We start from the raw sequence: 14,779 nt of genomic DNA on the forward strand, positions 1-14,779 counted from the left end.
ACAGTATACAAGCAGGAGTTGGTTGTTGGTCATCAGCAGCACACCAGCTCCAGACAAACAATGACACTCAAAACCGTCCTGATACTATAGCTAATATTACAAAAACAGCATATGTTGGTTCTGTGAAACAGCAAAACCAATGTTACTCACGTATGGAGCAGAATTTTCAGGCACTCGCTCAGGTCTCTCCAGCGTTCGCAAGCTAAGATTAACGCGGGTCCTACGTCTTAACCCTTCGTTTTTCCAGTGATATTCCTCTGACCTTTTCTCTTTTGTAATGTCTCTCAGCCATCTCGCTTTCTACAGTAATTCTTCAAATCTCCCTCTTAGTAACTCTCTCTCCTCCCCTTGATTTCTCTTATGACAAGTTTTTTGGTAAAATAGTACTGCTTGTGTAAAATCTGACTAATCAAAAATGTAATTCATTTATTTTCATTACTGATTTTATTGATCAATTGCGACACGTGTTACTGTCATGTTGAAGCTAGGCTGTGATATTCTTGCTCTGGGCACTGAAGGTGGCAGGGTACACTTTCAATCTTTTTAAAGGGAAATCAAGCCCAAAAAAAAAAAAGCTAAATTACAACGTGGTGAATGTAGTAAAAATGTAAAGTCAAGCAGCAACACTGTGTAAAGACTTAAACTCATGAAACAGGATTCTCTAAGGGAAGGAATTACAACCATATAATGCTCATTAACCAGTCCTCTGGGCTAAACACTAAGAAATGAGCCAAAATAAAATCAAAACTAAATAGCTCTGATTGGCCCACACTCGATCTGATCCTGAATGTCTCCAAAATCAAGAGAAATCCCCTACTTCTCTTTTTCAGTTTGACATCAACAACAGTTGGCAAAGCTGATTGTGCTTTTCTTGAATAGACTGTTGCTCAAATGATTTCAGGATGACTATTGTAGTCTGCTTTTCATTACAAAACTACACAGCGTTCCACTCTTATAACAAAAGAGTGGATATCTAGGTCAAATCTGATCCATGTAAAAATGATCCAAACTCTGCAGGAAGGAGGAGACATCTTCAGAAAAACTAACTTCAGCAGGCCAGCAGCTCTTTAAAAGTAAAATCTTGATTTTAAACAGCATGAATGTGTTTGGAATGGCACACTATTATTTAAGATGTATACTATGCAAAGCATGCATTATATTATATTATATTAATTATAACATAATATAAATTAATTATAACATAATATAATATAATGCTGAAATCTACTGCCATAAAGACATAAGGCAGTTCTGAAGGCAGAAGGGGGTCCAACCCAGTACTAGCAAGGTGAGTATATTTATATTCAATATCCTTCTAAAATATTTTTTATTTTAATATTTAAATAATAAATATTTTAATGCTTATATTTTCATTATATTCACAGTATAATGAAATATTATTCACTTTCAATGGGTTGGAATGGACAGGATGATTCTGAACAGTCTGAATCAAATGTACCTACCCTACCTCACAAGCAAGTTTGCTGAGAGAAAATGACTAACGAGTAGAGATGCATTCATGGTGTGACGGGAGCACAGGACACACCGTCAGCTCGACTGAGCCCAGAACAAAAGCTCAGGCTGTGTGGCACTGCTGCACGTCACCCTACCACCTCACACACAGCGTTCGGAGAGCCACTTCAGCTGCTGCCTAATCAAGCCCATAATGTCTTACACAACCAGGCTCTTGAAACGGCACCCCAGACGAACGGCTCCATTCTGAAGTCCCCTTGGTTGCCATGGCAGCATCTCTATTATGTCACACGGGAACAGGCATACTGTTATTTGCAGAAGAGGCTCATATGCCCCAAAACTGCTACACAATGAAAAGGTTCAAAAGCTAAGAAACATGTGACACTGAGAGCATTTACATGAACAATCTAAAATCAATTATGCTTAATAACCAGATAAGGTGTAAGGTCATGTTAGCACCTTAAATGGCGTTGTTTATCAGGTAACGGTCAGAAATAGATTATGCGACATAAACATGACGATTTTTGTCTGCATGAAAGTCCTTTACCAGACAAAATTAAAGTTTGAATGCAAATGTGGCGATACATGATAGATCACAAAATACATGATAGTTATCAAATCGATTATTCAAACATAAAACTTCATATCATATCATATCATATCATATTATATATACTCATACATACACACACGTATTCCCTGGTAATCAAGCTCATGACCTTGGTGTTGCTAGCACTGTGCAGTACCGATTGAGCTTCCAGAAAACTTGGGAAAAAAAAGAAAAAAAAAATGACAAGGGATGCGAGGAAAACAACCTCTAATGATGAAGTAATATACCCAAAACAACTGGACTGCATTAAAGAAAGATCAGCGCAAATGTCCAATCCATAAAATAACAGTTAAAAAAAAAAAAAAAAAAAACAAGGACAGACCCCTTTGGCTAGCTCCACTCCATTCATAAGCATTACATCATGCACCTGCACAATAGCCAGAGAAAGAGAGGATCAAAAGGGAGAAAGTGAATACACTGAGGGAAAATAAAAGAATAGTACAGGACCAATGGAGGGTCCAAACGCAGAACACGGAAAGGTGTGTGAAGCTTGCTGGGAGTGCAGGGCCCCTGTGTCGAGTGTGGGAATTAAACAGAGGAGCGAGGAACAGAAACATCTGTAAATTCTCTCACACTCAGCCCTGATTACTCAACAGGTCATTAACATGAACAGAGAGGCCCTGTCATTTTCTCCCCTCGAAAACTTCTCCTACAGTCAATATGCCCTCCTTTTTGAGCCAGTGCATCCACCCCAGTGCATTGCTAATGGTGCGGAGAGATAAACCATGAGATGGCTGCACTCTGAACAGGGCACAGCATGGTTTTGGTTTGTTGACATGGAGAAAGAAAGGGATTTCCTTTTTGTGGCGACCTGTTTTTTTTCCTTCCCGATCGTGACCCATTTGACATCTTTGACGCTGGAATTTCTGTCCTTGTCCTCAGAATCTCTTTCTTTAGAGTCCTTCATATGTCCACTCATAAACATCTTTCAGAAATGCTTTTGAATTCAGAATTCATTTTCCTCAGCTTCAAGTCTCACATGAATACTAAAGTTTCTATTGAAGTAACAAGCAGACACTCAAAACAGAACCTGATATTCCCAAGACACAAAGAACATGAATTTTAAAACAAGTGAAGGCATCCAAATCAGCTCAAAAACATTTTACAATCACATTTTTTCCCCTCATGATATCCATGAAAATCAAATATAGCATTAGATGGCAGTATTAGATGTAAATTATTTTGACCAAGATGATCAATATTAAAGCCAAAGAAGACAGAGTTTTCAGCAATACAAATAGAAACAGAACCCAGAGAGCAGAAACCTGAAAATTTTTACTTTAAATTGCTAATATAGAAATCTAATAAACCAAAGCAGTTATTTGGTTAAGAGACATGAGACATACTTTCATTGCATGGGAAAAAAAAAAAAAAAAAAAAAAAAAAGAGAAGCATGAAAATGTTTCATAACATCTCTTTTGTGGCCTACAAAGAGGTCATGGGGTTTAGAAAAACAATTGTGAGTAAATAACAAATTTCACTTTGGGTAACCCTTGTGAAAAAAAAAGTACACTTTAGCATACCAACTAACCGACTGATAACAATACTTAAATAACACTTTAAAAGAATATACTTAAGTGTGAACTGAATGTGATGTCAGAAACTTAAAGGATTAGTTCACTTTCAAATAAAATTTCCTGATAATTTATTCACCCCCATGTCATTCAAGATGTTCATGTCCTTCTTTCTTCAGTCGAAAAGAAATTAAGGTTTTTGATGAAAACATTCCAGGATTATTCTCCTTATAGTGGACTTCAATTGCCTCCAAACAGTTGAAGGTCAAAATTACAGTTTCAGTGCAGCTTCAAAGGCTTTAAATGATACCAGATGAGGAATAAGGCTCTTATCTAGCGAAACGATTGGTCATTTTTGAAAAAAATACAACTGTATATGCTTTAAAAACACAAATGATCACCTTGCACATGCTTCCACTATTCTTCAAAAAGCTTACGCTGTATGTCCTAAGCCAGTGGTTCCCAAACTGGGGTACGTGAGGTGACAAAAGGGGGTACGCGAACAAAATGCTGAGTAGTTCATTTAATTCTACCTTAGAAAAACATGCTCGATTTTAATATTATTTTATCTTCCAAAATGTCATAAATCCAGTACATTTAATCAAATTACCTCATCATTTGCTGGGTCAATATATAATTGTGGGAGATTTTGAGTTTGAATAATTCTGGGAAAAAATATATTTATTTACAAAATATTATTATCTTCCCTGATAAATTATCCCTGAAATATTTTGTTTTTAGTAATTGCCAAGCTCAGGCATAATTGATTTCAGATATTTAGTTTTAAAAACAAGAAGTTTACTCATTATTTGGTCAACTATGTTACGGACAAAACCTATAAGTTTTAACTTTATGTAAATGGCAGACATTTAAAAAAATCATTACTCTTGGAAGAATATGTGTCTATTTACCTACCTTTTCAATTAAAATACCCAATTAATTAAGAAAATACACATTTTGTTCAATTGAAACCCCAAATTTCAAGTACTGAAGTAACCAGTCTGTATATTTTGTTTCCAAACTGCTTGATTCATGATAATTTTCTTGATTAAATTATGCTGAGGTATATATTTGACAGCTACTCAGTTTCTAAATATTTACTTGGAGATTAGGGAACCATTGAAATACATATATTTTTTAAAAAAACATAATGGTAACTTAATTGACAGCCCAGTATCATAGTTGACAAAAGTAACATAGTTGACTGGACATGACAAAGTAGGATGATGTATTTAACAAACACAATCCTAAACTATATCAATTATTATATGTTAGCTAATCTTTTATTGCATTTAATCAAGACCTGTTGAATATTTCATGACATAAAGGAGAAATACAGACGCACATCAGTTTAAACTGTTTGTGTCAAAACTAAATTTCCTTCTCATTTAAACAGTCAGTGCCCCCAAAATGCTTAGTTCCTTTGGCATTGTGTAAGCACTGCAAGTCAAAATGTTTAGATGTTTTGTCACTATGGCAAATATCCCTCATGTCCACCTTTCAGTCTTAGTCCAGTCCTTCACTGACAATGGTTACTGTACAGTTTTTGTCTAGCTAACGGAATACAATTGTGTGTAAAACTGAAAAAAGACAGGATTTTAGGGTAAGAGTAGCCTCCAAGGTTTGACATCATATATTGCACTCATACTGCCAAGGAAATTGTAACCATTATCATTCACACACATAAAGTAACTTCCATACATCAGAGTAAAAGGAAAATGTATACAGCATAATATACTGTAATATAAACACACAAACAAAAAATAATGAAAATTATATGCAGCCTATAGTGCTGTAAATAAAGCTGGAGTTTCACAACTAACAGTTCTTCACTGGTCGCTCGTTTCCTTCCAATGCCATTATTCTCTACAATAGCGTAAAAAAAGAAAACATCAAATCAGTCATACAGAAGAGTCATACACTACATTACAGACAATTACATAGGAATGTTCTATGTTCTCCACAACTTCATTATACTACTGGCCACTACTCCAGTGGTTCCAAACCTGGGGTACATGTAGCCCTATGCAGAGGTACTACAGGGGGTATTTGACAGAAAGGGGAGGGGGAAAATCATCAATGACTAGACTTACTGAAATGTTACAGTAAAACCCACAGTATTACATTTACATGGGAGGCACTAATTGCAGCTCTTTGACCCTTTTTCTTATTGTATGTTATATTCTTCAAAATAAGGATTATAATGATAATTGCATCATACAGTAAGCTGCAGTTTTTAGGCAAAATGTTGAAGTCAGATAAGTCAAATACTTTCATACCTGGATTACCTGGATACACAAGTGAGGTAAAGTGGGTACTGAAGCCAAACAAGTTTGGGAACAACTGCTTAATTGTAAAAAAGTTATAATGATGGACAACCAGTAACTGACTTACATGTTACATGTTAGTCAAGTTCTAGTTTCACCTGATTGTCAATTGCTGTAATAATTTATCAAATGTTCCAAGGATTCATATATGGTATTCATGGTATTATGTTCTTGACTAATTTTGACAATTGAACAAACTATTGTGCGTGTGATGACTTATACAATGAAATGACGCTGACACGTTTTGGAGCAAACAACCATTAGACTGAGAATCGACAATCAGTTTAGATCAACAAGATCTATTCACTTGGAAATTGTGCTAAATGTAGGCTACCTGTACTTAATCATTTGCAAAGATGTAGTGAGACATTGAGACATGTACTTAGACATTTGCAATTTGCAAAATGAATGAGAAATTCAATTCTGTTGTGAACAATTGCCAAGTGGTTTAGAGGTTTGTCCATGTAGTTTTGAGAATGTAATTTCTGTTTCAAGAAATGAGCCAAACCAATGGAGAAAAACTGTAAGATATGATTTGGCAATATCTTCCCACACATCTCTTTTTATTTCAACATGACATGCTGTCACGTGCTGTGGGGCAGGAATCAACCTGAGCACATCTTTTCTGCAGCAGATAATCGTGGCATTTGCCTGAAAACAAGTTTACTTTTATAATATTTATTGCAAAGTATTTTATAGTTACTGTACAATTAGAATATTAAATGAACTCCTGAAAACTATAAGAACATGTCATGAATGTCAACTATGTTACTCTTGGTCAACTAAGTTACCTTTGCAGAGTAACATAGGTGACTGGTAACTTAGTTGACATTTTTGTTGTTTTTAGGGATAAAATCAAAATGGTTGCCTAGCACCAGACACCACATGGCATTTTACGGAGAGGTTCTTCTAAATAGTATATGTACAACTGAGTTGAATTGAAATTCAAAGTTATTTATGAATTCATTGTAGTAACATTGTTGACATATGATAAGTACACATTTGCCCTAAGCACTACTTTAGGTGAAATAACTGAAAATGTGGAGGGAGAACATACCTTGGAGTCTTGCTAGTTTTCTTTTCAGGAGGAAATGACATCATGTGGAGCAGGTCATGTGATTTGGAAAACACACTCTTCCTTGAGGGGTGTATTTGCTATGGGTAACTTAGATGACAGCGACTTCTCGGACATATATTCAATTTGTCAATTTCTATTGAAAATGTGACATATTGCCCAAAAAGACACATTGTTCACAATTACTTCAACTTAATGTAAATAATATAATTAAAACTGTTTTTAAATAAGTTTTTTAAATGTTTTTTTAGGTAATGAGATTGTGGTTGTAATTCATTTCGGACGGTTATTTAGTTGACATTTTAGGGATATCTAGTAAATTTTTATAAATATATGATTATTTCCATAATAATTAACTATGAAATTTGTAAAGACAAGATCATGAAGAACACTGAAGACTTTTAAAATTTTATTTTAATAATCATGTTTGCGAGATAAATCTCATGGACATGAAAACTCCCTCAATTATATATTGACCCTGCTGTCAAAAGTTACTGTATCCACCATAGACTGTAAAACAAGCAGCATGCACATGATAGATTGCGTGCCGAATCTGCTGCCTTAAATCGCGCTAAATTACTGTCATTCTCAACAATGCACCTTTGTAAAAGTGGGGATTTAGCACTTACTCGCATGAAGAACAAATATAGACACAGATAATGGATTAATTTCGATTTAAGACACAAACGTTCTCCGATACAAAAACATACCTTGTGTGAGATGTATTTAATGATGATAACGAGCAAGAATGCAGTTGTTCCCAAACATCCACATGACTGCAAATGTGCCATTATTATAAAACTGGTCAAAAAATAAAACGTAAATTTTAAACACAGTACTGTCAGTATTTACTCTATTTTGCAATGAAATAATAGTTCTAACGAAAACCAGAGCAGAACTACAACACACGTCTGTGTTTTTTTTACGAACAATTCTGCGGATTTGAACGAATCGTGAGAGTCAATGATTCAATGATTCATTCACAGCCACTTGCTTTGTTACTGAACGAATGACTCGATGACTCACTCATAAAAACAGTGACTTGCTGCCACCTACTGGCGGTTTTAGTTTAATATTTAAAAGTTTTACTTAGTTTTACCATCATTGCATATTTCTCTATTGGACATTTTTTATTTAAAACATTATTTATTTTATTCATAAAGCTAAAAAAAAAAAAAAAAAAAAAAAAAAACACAGAAGGATGGTGATCCCTTCAGGGGGAACTCCAAGCTAAAAATTTTGGGAACCACTGTCCTAAGCCTTCCCTATTCAAGTTACGGAACGAACACAGCGCCAGTTCCATTTTTTCCTGAACTTTAGAGTGATTTTTTGACCCTCATAAGTAAGACAAGTACATTTGAATGTAATTTCATGATTCTATTGTCTTGAAATATGATTAAAGTGTACTGAAATGTACCGACAAGCATTTATAGTAAACTATATATGTAATTTCTATTGAAGCTTGTATGGCATGTATTTAAATATATTTGTAATTACACATTTGTAATGAAGTTGCAATTTAGTAAGTTTAAAACATTAACTTTAAAGTGTAATAATATCGAATAAACTAGTGTATTCGATATTAAGAAACTTTTATTATAAGCTCTTATTCTTTAATGGACACTTAAGTACATTACAAAGTGTACTTTTTAAAAGCACTACTTAAGTAGATTAATAAACAGTAATTTCATGTAAGTTTTCAGCCTTTTGTTTCATTAATATTATATGATTGATATACTGATTTGAAGTGCACAAGTGTACTGCTTTTTCACAAGGGAAAATATAGCTTTAAAATAACTGCCTTAAACATTAATTCATCATGCTCTAAACAGCATAAATATTAAGCCACACTATAGATGCTCTCCACCCTCTCCATTACCACAAAAAGAGTTTTAACATGTCAAAGTCATATAACAATCAGAACTCCCTTCCTGGGCCCCAGACTGCTCTCACAACATAAGCCAAACACACTCTCTGAGGGCCTACGCTGGCCATCTCCTCTACACATACTCCCAACAATGCTCGACAATTACTCACTCAAGCGCTAACAACAAGTTAGCAAAGGATAATGCAATTTCACGGTCTGAATAGTGACAAACAGCAGACATTGTGTCCGAAGTCTAATGCAGTAAACATACGTTGTCCTATATTGAAGAGACAAAACCTAAGTAATTATGGGGGTTTTCTCTTAAAAGGTCCAGTTGAATGAGTCATTGAATGATGGATTAAACCCAGTCTGTTTATGCTAAAATGTAAAAGCATCCACCACTTTTGAGATATAAAACATAAAATGTTCTAAAGACACTTGGTACGCTCATAGATTAATTAAAAATATAATCTGATTTGAGATACATATGAATGAAATTAGAAATTCCTTCCTGTAAACCATCTAAAAAAAAAAAAAAAAAAAAAAAAAAAAAGGCAAGTGACGAAACTTTTGACATACAGCAGCTTCAGCTGAACTTTGGCTTTGCATTTCTAGAAACTGCAGTTTCAGTAACAAAGAACAAACCGTGAACTTTGTTTTACCCATAGTGCATGGCCATTTTCAGTTCATGTCACAACTGATTAGACAAACTGGAAGGAGATTCCTGCATCTGTTCTGCTTATTTCCAAACCAGACTAAGGTCATTATAAAGAAGCCACAAGCAAACCCTTTCCCCTCCAGTAACTTGCCACAATTCGTAATTAAACTGGCCCTTTAAGTGGAATGTTTGGCAGCAATGAGCATTAAACAGATTTCAATGAGTCTTCTTCACTATTTGAGTTTCCAAAAGGTCTATAGATTGCTTACCGGCCAGAGAAGTGTACTACAAAGGGGGGAAGGGGACTGATTTTGAGCTCCCTGTGTGTGTCCATGAGGCTCACAACAGAATACTAATGGCTTTAGGCTGAGACACATGAGAGAAAAGATATGCAAAGAGACATTTAAATTTCCTTCAGCAACACCATCTAAAACCATCAGGAAGAAGCAGCAGCTTCAGCAAAAGAGAAAAGTTATGAATGAACCAATGAGGAGGAACTGGAGTGTTTCCTCAGCTGTGTTCAATCAGAAGAGAGGAGATCCCTATGTGGGAAGGTGAAATGTGAGAGTATCTGTCTTTCATGAAGCAATCTGCCAAAGTAAAAGTTGTGATAAGTCTATGCCTCCAGACCAGACAAATGTTTGAGTGTTTGCAGCAGCATAGATGCAAGCTTCCGGACTCAGATCAGAGAGAGCTGCAGCAATGCTGCTCCGAGAAGAAAACAGATTGGATCTGTATGCATAGAATCTTATCTTTTCACACTGAGCTATACTGCGCCTGACTGAGAAAACAACTTACAATAGATGAATATGACATTAAGAATTAGAAAGAAATATTTCATGGTTGTGCATGGTGTGCCGAGATTAATATGTGCAATTGGTTCTACTCTAATTCTTTTAACCCCCATAATAATGATAATGGAGAATAACTGTACTTTAAAGTTGGCATGAAACATAAGTAGGGGTGTGACGAGATCTCTTGCTGCAAGATTAAAATTAGGGCTGTGTATTGCCAAGAATCTGGCAATACGATACGCATCATGATACAGGGGTTACGATATATTGCGTTTTTTTTTTTTTTTAGAAAGAGGATCTAATTTTAGAAAAAAAAAAAGAAAAAAAAAAAAAAAAAAAAATACATATGCATAAAATCGAACAATTTTTTTAATGAATACAGAATCATTTGCATTTAAAATAATAAAATTTAAAATCACTATTTAAAATAGTAAAGTGATTGCAGGATTGTTATACGTTTTAAAGTTTCACAATATAGCAGTTTAACAAAAGAAAGTGCGTGGGAGCTGAACCGCGGCAGTGGCTCCTGTGAGCTGGGTTTGCTAATGCTAAGGCTAGCTATGCACACACCTTACGCTTCACCGGCTCTGCGTCAGTTGACGTTCTGAAATAACACTGACATCTAGCGGTTGGGTTTTTATACAGTCTGTGGTTTAAACCGAACCCAAAGACACAAATCTTTGATGTAAATAAATAAATACGAATACAGTGTTTTTGAGAATCAATACAGTATTGCTAAACATAATATTGTGATATTCACGTGTATCGATATCATCTTACACCCCTAATTAAATTGTGACGAGATTTCTCGAAGTGTAAAGTTGTCTTGCAATATTGCCATGACGGAGTGTGAAGGAGAAATCAGGATAGAATATGCCAACGCTACGTTTATATTACGCCTCCACGGTTTTTATCTCTATAAAAAGCTAAATGACAATTTAATTCAGTTGGACAACGATCAATTTAATTCAATCCAGCTCATCCAACACAAGCTGCATACGTACATTGAACAGGGAACGGCAGAGCTAAGCTGCTCTGAGTATGTGTGATTGCAAAATCGAAAGCGAAAGTAAAACGCGAGCGTGCTTTCAAATACGAATTCAATAACCCACATTTTGAAAGCGGCTCCCTGATGCATGCAAATATCTCCCAATATGAAAGCCATCTTAGGCTGGGCTGTGTAGTTGTAGCCATCTCTCAGATCTGGATCATGCTTGAAGAAAAATTTGGTCTCTATTTGCACTTTGAATATTGAGAAAGTACTTTGATTATGGTTGTACTTATTGTTTGCACTTAAGACTAAGAGAAAACTTTTAATCATGAGTTATTTATACCGTTTTTATTTCTATGATCAATTTGTGGAAAGGAGTTCAGTTAGGAGGTCAAAAGTTGTAGAAGCTCATAAATCACGTACAGTTCTAAGGTAGGGCCCTATAATTTCCGCGATCACGGAATCCAGTCATAAAAACGGAATTTACTATATAAAGCGGAATGTCACAGAATGTGTCAAATTATTGATGAATGAATTAAAAGCAGGTCAGTACACTTCAGTACACGCTGAAGCACATGCGACGCTTGTGGTATTTTCGTCCTCTGTCGCCTCACTATATGAACGCACAAATTCATCTCCAGAGCTGCTCTGAAAAGTCCCTTCATCAGCATTTAAATGCTTCGTTTGAGAAAACTACCGTCATAAACACAGAGAAACTCAAAGCTCTAGGCAAACCGTCAAAATAAAGGTTCGATTTAACTTGACAGAAACATATTACTGTTGTACAGTAGAATTTAGATAAAAATTAATTTAACAATAAATTATTAAAATATATTTTTAAACAATAATAGTAAAGTAATTTTTTTGTTAAACTTATTACACTGTTGGTAAATTGAACAAGATTCATTATTTCAATTAATTAGACATGCTTTTTTATTACTAAAATGTTATTTAACCATTAAAATTAAGTCAAAAAATAAATAAAACGGAAAAAAAAACGTAATCCAGAAAAATTAAAACGGAAAAAACGGAATTTGGGAAAAATAAAATGGATTTCATAGGGCCCTACTAAGGTCTGAATTCAGAGACTGAAATCATTCAGGAGAAAACTCAGTTGAGTTTGTGGCAAAACTTTTTACAGTGCTTGAGTATTGTTGTATTTTACTTTATATGATAATTCATACTCAGAAAGTAGAAATGAAATGACATTCATTACAAGATGATTAGTTAAAACATTTCAAATGAACCTTTTCTATCATTGAGGATTTCTTAAAAATCTTGCCTCGTTCCCATGAACCCAATCTCATGTCTCGTCTCGTGAGCTAACGGTCTCGTCACACCCCCAAGTTTGACCTCTTTTTGTTGCAGCAGTAAGATCATTCATAATGACTGTGATAATGGCGCCTGTTCGATTAGGTTAATGAGCTCTAAGGTGTGCCAAGTAAACAAGAGGATGTAAGAGGATGAAATTCATTTTGGGGACAGCACCTCATTTCTGCATAATCATAATCAACAACAGCAGCAGCATTTCTGACAGTTACATCGCTCAGCCTGCCAGACACTGTCAATCACAAAAGCTGTCGCTACTAAAATCTGAAGCACATCCTGATTACCAGCCTGCTCCAGCGGTGACCCGGGAAACCATTTCAAAAGATGTCTTTGAGACAAGGACTGGCAACAACAGTGCAGAGGAATGTCCTCTTACAGCAGAGGCTGAACTTAGGGCACAGCCACATGCATTCTTTAGGAGTGAATCCGGCACTTCCAATAGCTCCTCGGTCCCGGCAGTATCATTACTTTCCACTCTTACCCCTTGTCTGTCCTCCCCTTTAGCTTTAAAATATAGTCCCAACCAATGCGCCTCAATTTGTGGTTGCAGCAGAGACACATTTATGATCAGACAAGCTTAAATTACATTGAATGCTCACTAAACTGAGGCCAAGAAACAAAAGGCAACTGTAAATATCCAATTTAAAACGCAAGCCTTCAGAGGATCAATATTATTGGCTCATAAAAACAACAGCTGGATTTTAAAGGTTATGATTAAAAATTGCCGTACGAGTAACGGCATAAAAACAGTTAATAGTCAGCCATTTCCCTACAGTTTTTCCCATATACCCTGTCTTCCATTGTTTGGTTAAACAGTAAGTTATTCGTAGGTTTTGGGAAAGGGACTTCCTAATACCTGTCGGGATAAAGAGTGTTGCAGTGATGACGTACTTTGTAGGCCAACGCGGAAGTTAGCATCACCTTTATTTTCTCGAAAAAAATTCTCCATTGGCTTTTGGATTATTGCACAAAATAAGCTCTGTGACCGACAAAAGTTTGATTCTTACATGTTTTGTAACAATCTTCAAATTAATTTTGAAGCCTAAATACAATCTGCAAAATTAAACACATAGGCTATAAAGACACTACACCACAGTCACATGACTTCAAAGTCACCATCACTGAGATTACAACAACTCTTTCAGTCTTCATTAAAAAAAAAAAAAAAAAAATTCCCTTAAAGTTTGAAAAAATCATGAGTGCGATAAACCCAACCAAACAAACCCCACGATAAACCCAACGAGGCTGTAAAAAGGAATAGTGAGTAGGCGACGTTTAATGTCTGACAACCTCTGTCCCATTTAGTCATTTGTTAGCAACTGCCTTTTTCAAGTCCAGTAAAAGCTGAATAAAATCACGAGTGGGGAGTATCTTGAGCTTGTTTTAACCAAAGACCTTATTTTGAGCATTTAACCATAAACCTGTACAAAAAAAAAATAATAATAATCCACTGACTTAAGGTTGATGAAATCAGAAGTGCTAAAATGCTCGTTTTCAAGTTTTGGCCAACAAAAGAACATTATCCCTGCAACACTCTATTAAACCGCAATAGGAGAAAGAATGTTATCAGAAAGAAAAACTGCACACTTCATCTTCAAGAACTTTAAACCAGCTTTTTTCACTGGTATGGTTAATGGCTTTGTCACATAATAAGTGAATGTATCAGAGCTTCTGTTAACCGCTTTGCACAGGACAAACTCTGATGACAGCACCCTTGATCAGACGCACTTCAGATTGTGCCATTCTGGCATCTGACATCAGGATGACCGGGGCTAGAGCTATGCACATCACAGCAATCTAGCCTTTGATGTGTAAACCACACATCTGGAGCTGGAACCAATCCAGATAAAATGGAGCTTATCAAAACCACAGAAGAGTTCCAGTTTTTTCTCAACTAATGAAGAAAGCACTGACAGCTTAATCAAATAACTCCAGGAACTGATAAAATTCTGGACTTGACTGTATCCTGTATTCAATAAATAAGTTGTTCATAAAGATCTTGCTAGTTTTTTGATCCAGCAGATTATGGCTATTGATTCAGCCCAAGCTTACCCATGAATCACTGGGTCTCCACATCGCTTAAAAGGGTTAGTTCACCCAAAAATGAAAATTGTCTCATTAATTACTCACCCTCATGCCGT

At 35.5% G+C, this 14,779-nt stretch overlaps 1 protein-coding gene across 3 annotated transcripts in view; it reads right to left on the reverse strand.

Annotated features, from left to right (window-relative positions):
* Window positions 1-14,779, reverse strand: part of llgl1 (LLGL scribble cell polarity complex component 1) — a 46,350-nt gene that overhangs the window by 26,088 nt on the left and 5,483 nt on the right. The gene's annotated exons all lie outside the window — the stretch shown is intronic.

Source organism: Chanodichthys erythropterus, chromosome 3 (assembly GCF_024489055.1).
Source record: "Chanodichthys erythropterus isolate Z2021 chromosome 3, ASM2448905v1, whole genome shotgun sequence".
In the NCBI taxonomy this organism is placed as follows: domain Eukaryota; kingdom Metazoa; phylum Chordata; class Actinopteri; order Cypriniformes; family Xenocyprididae; genus Chanodichthys; species Chanodichthys erythropterus.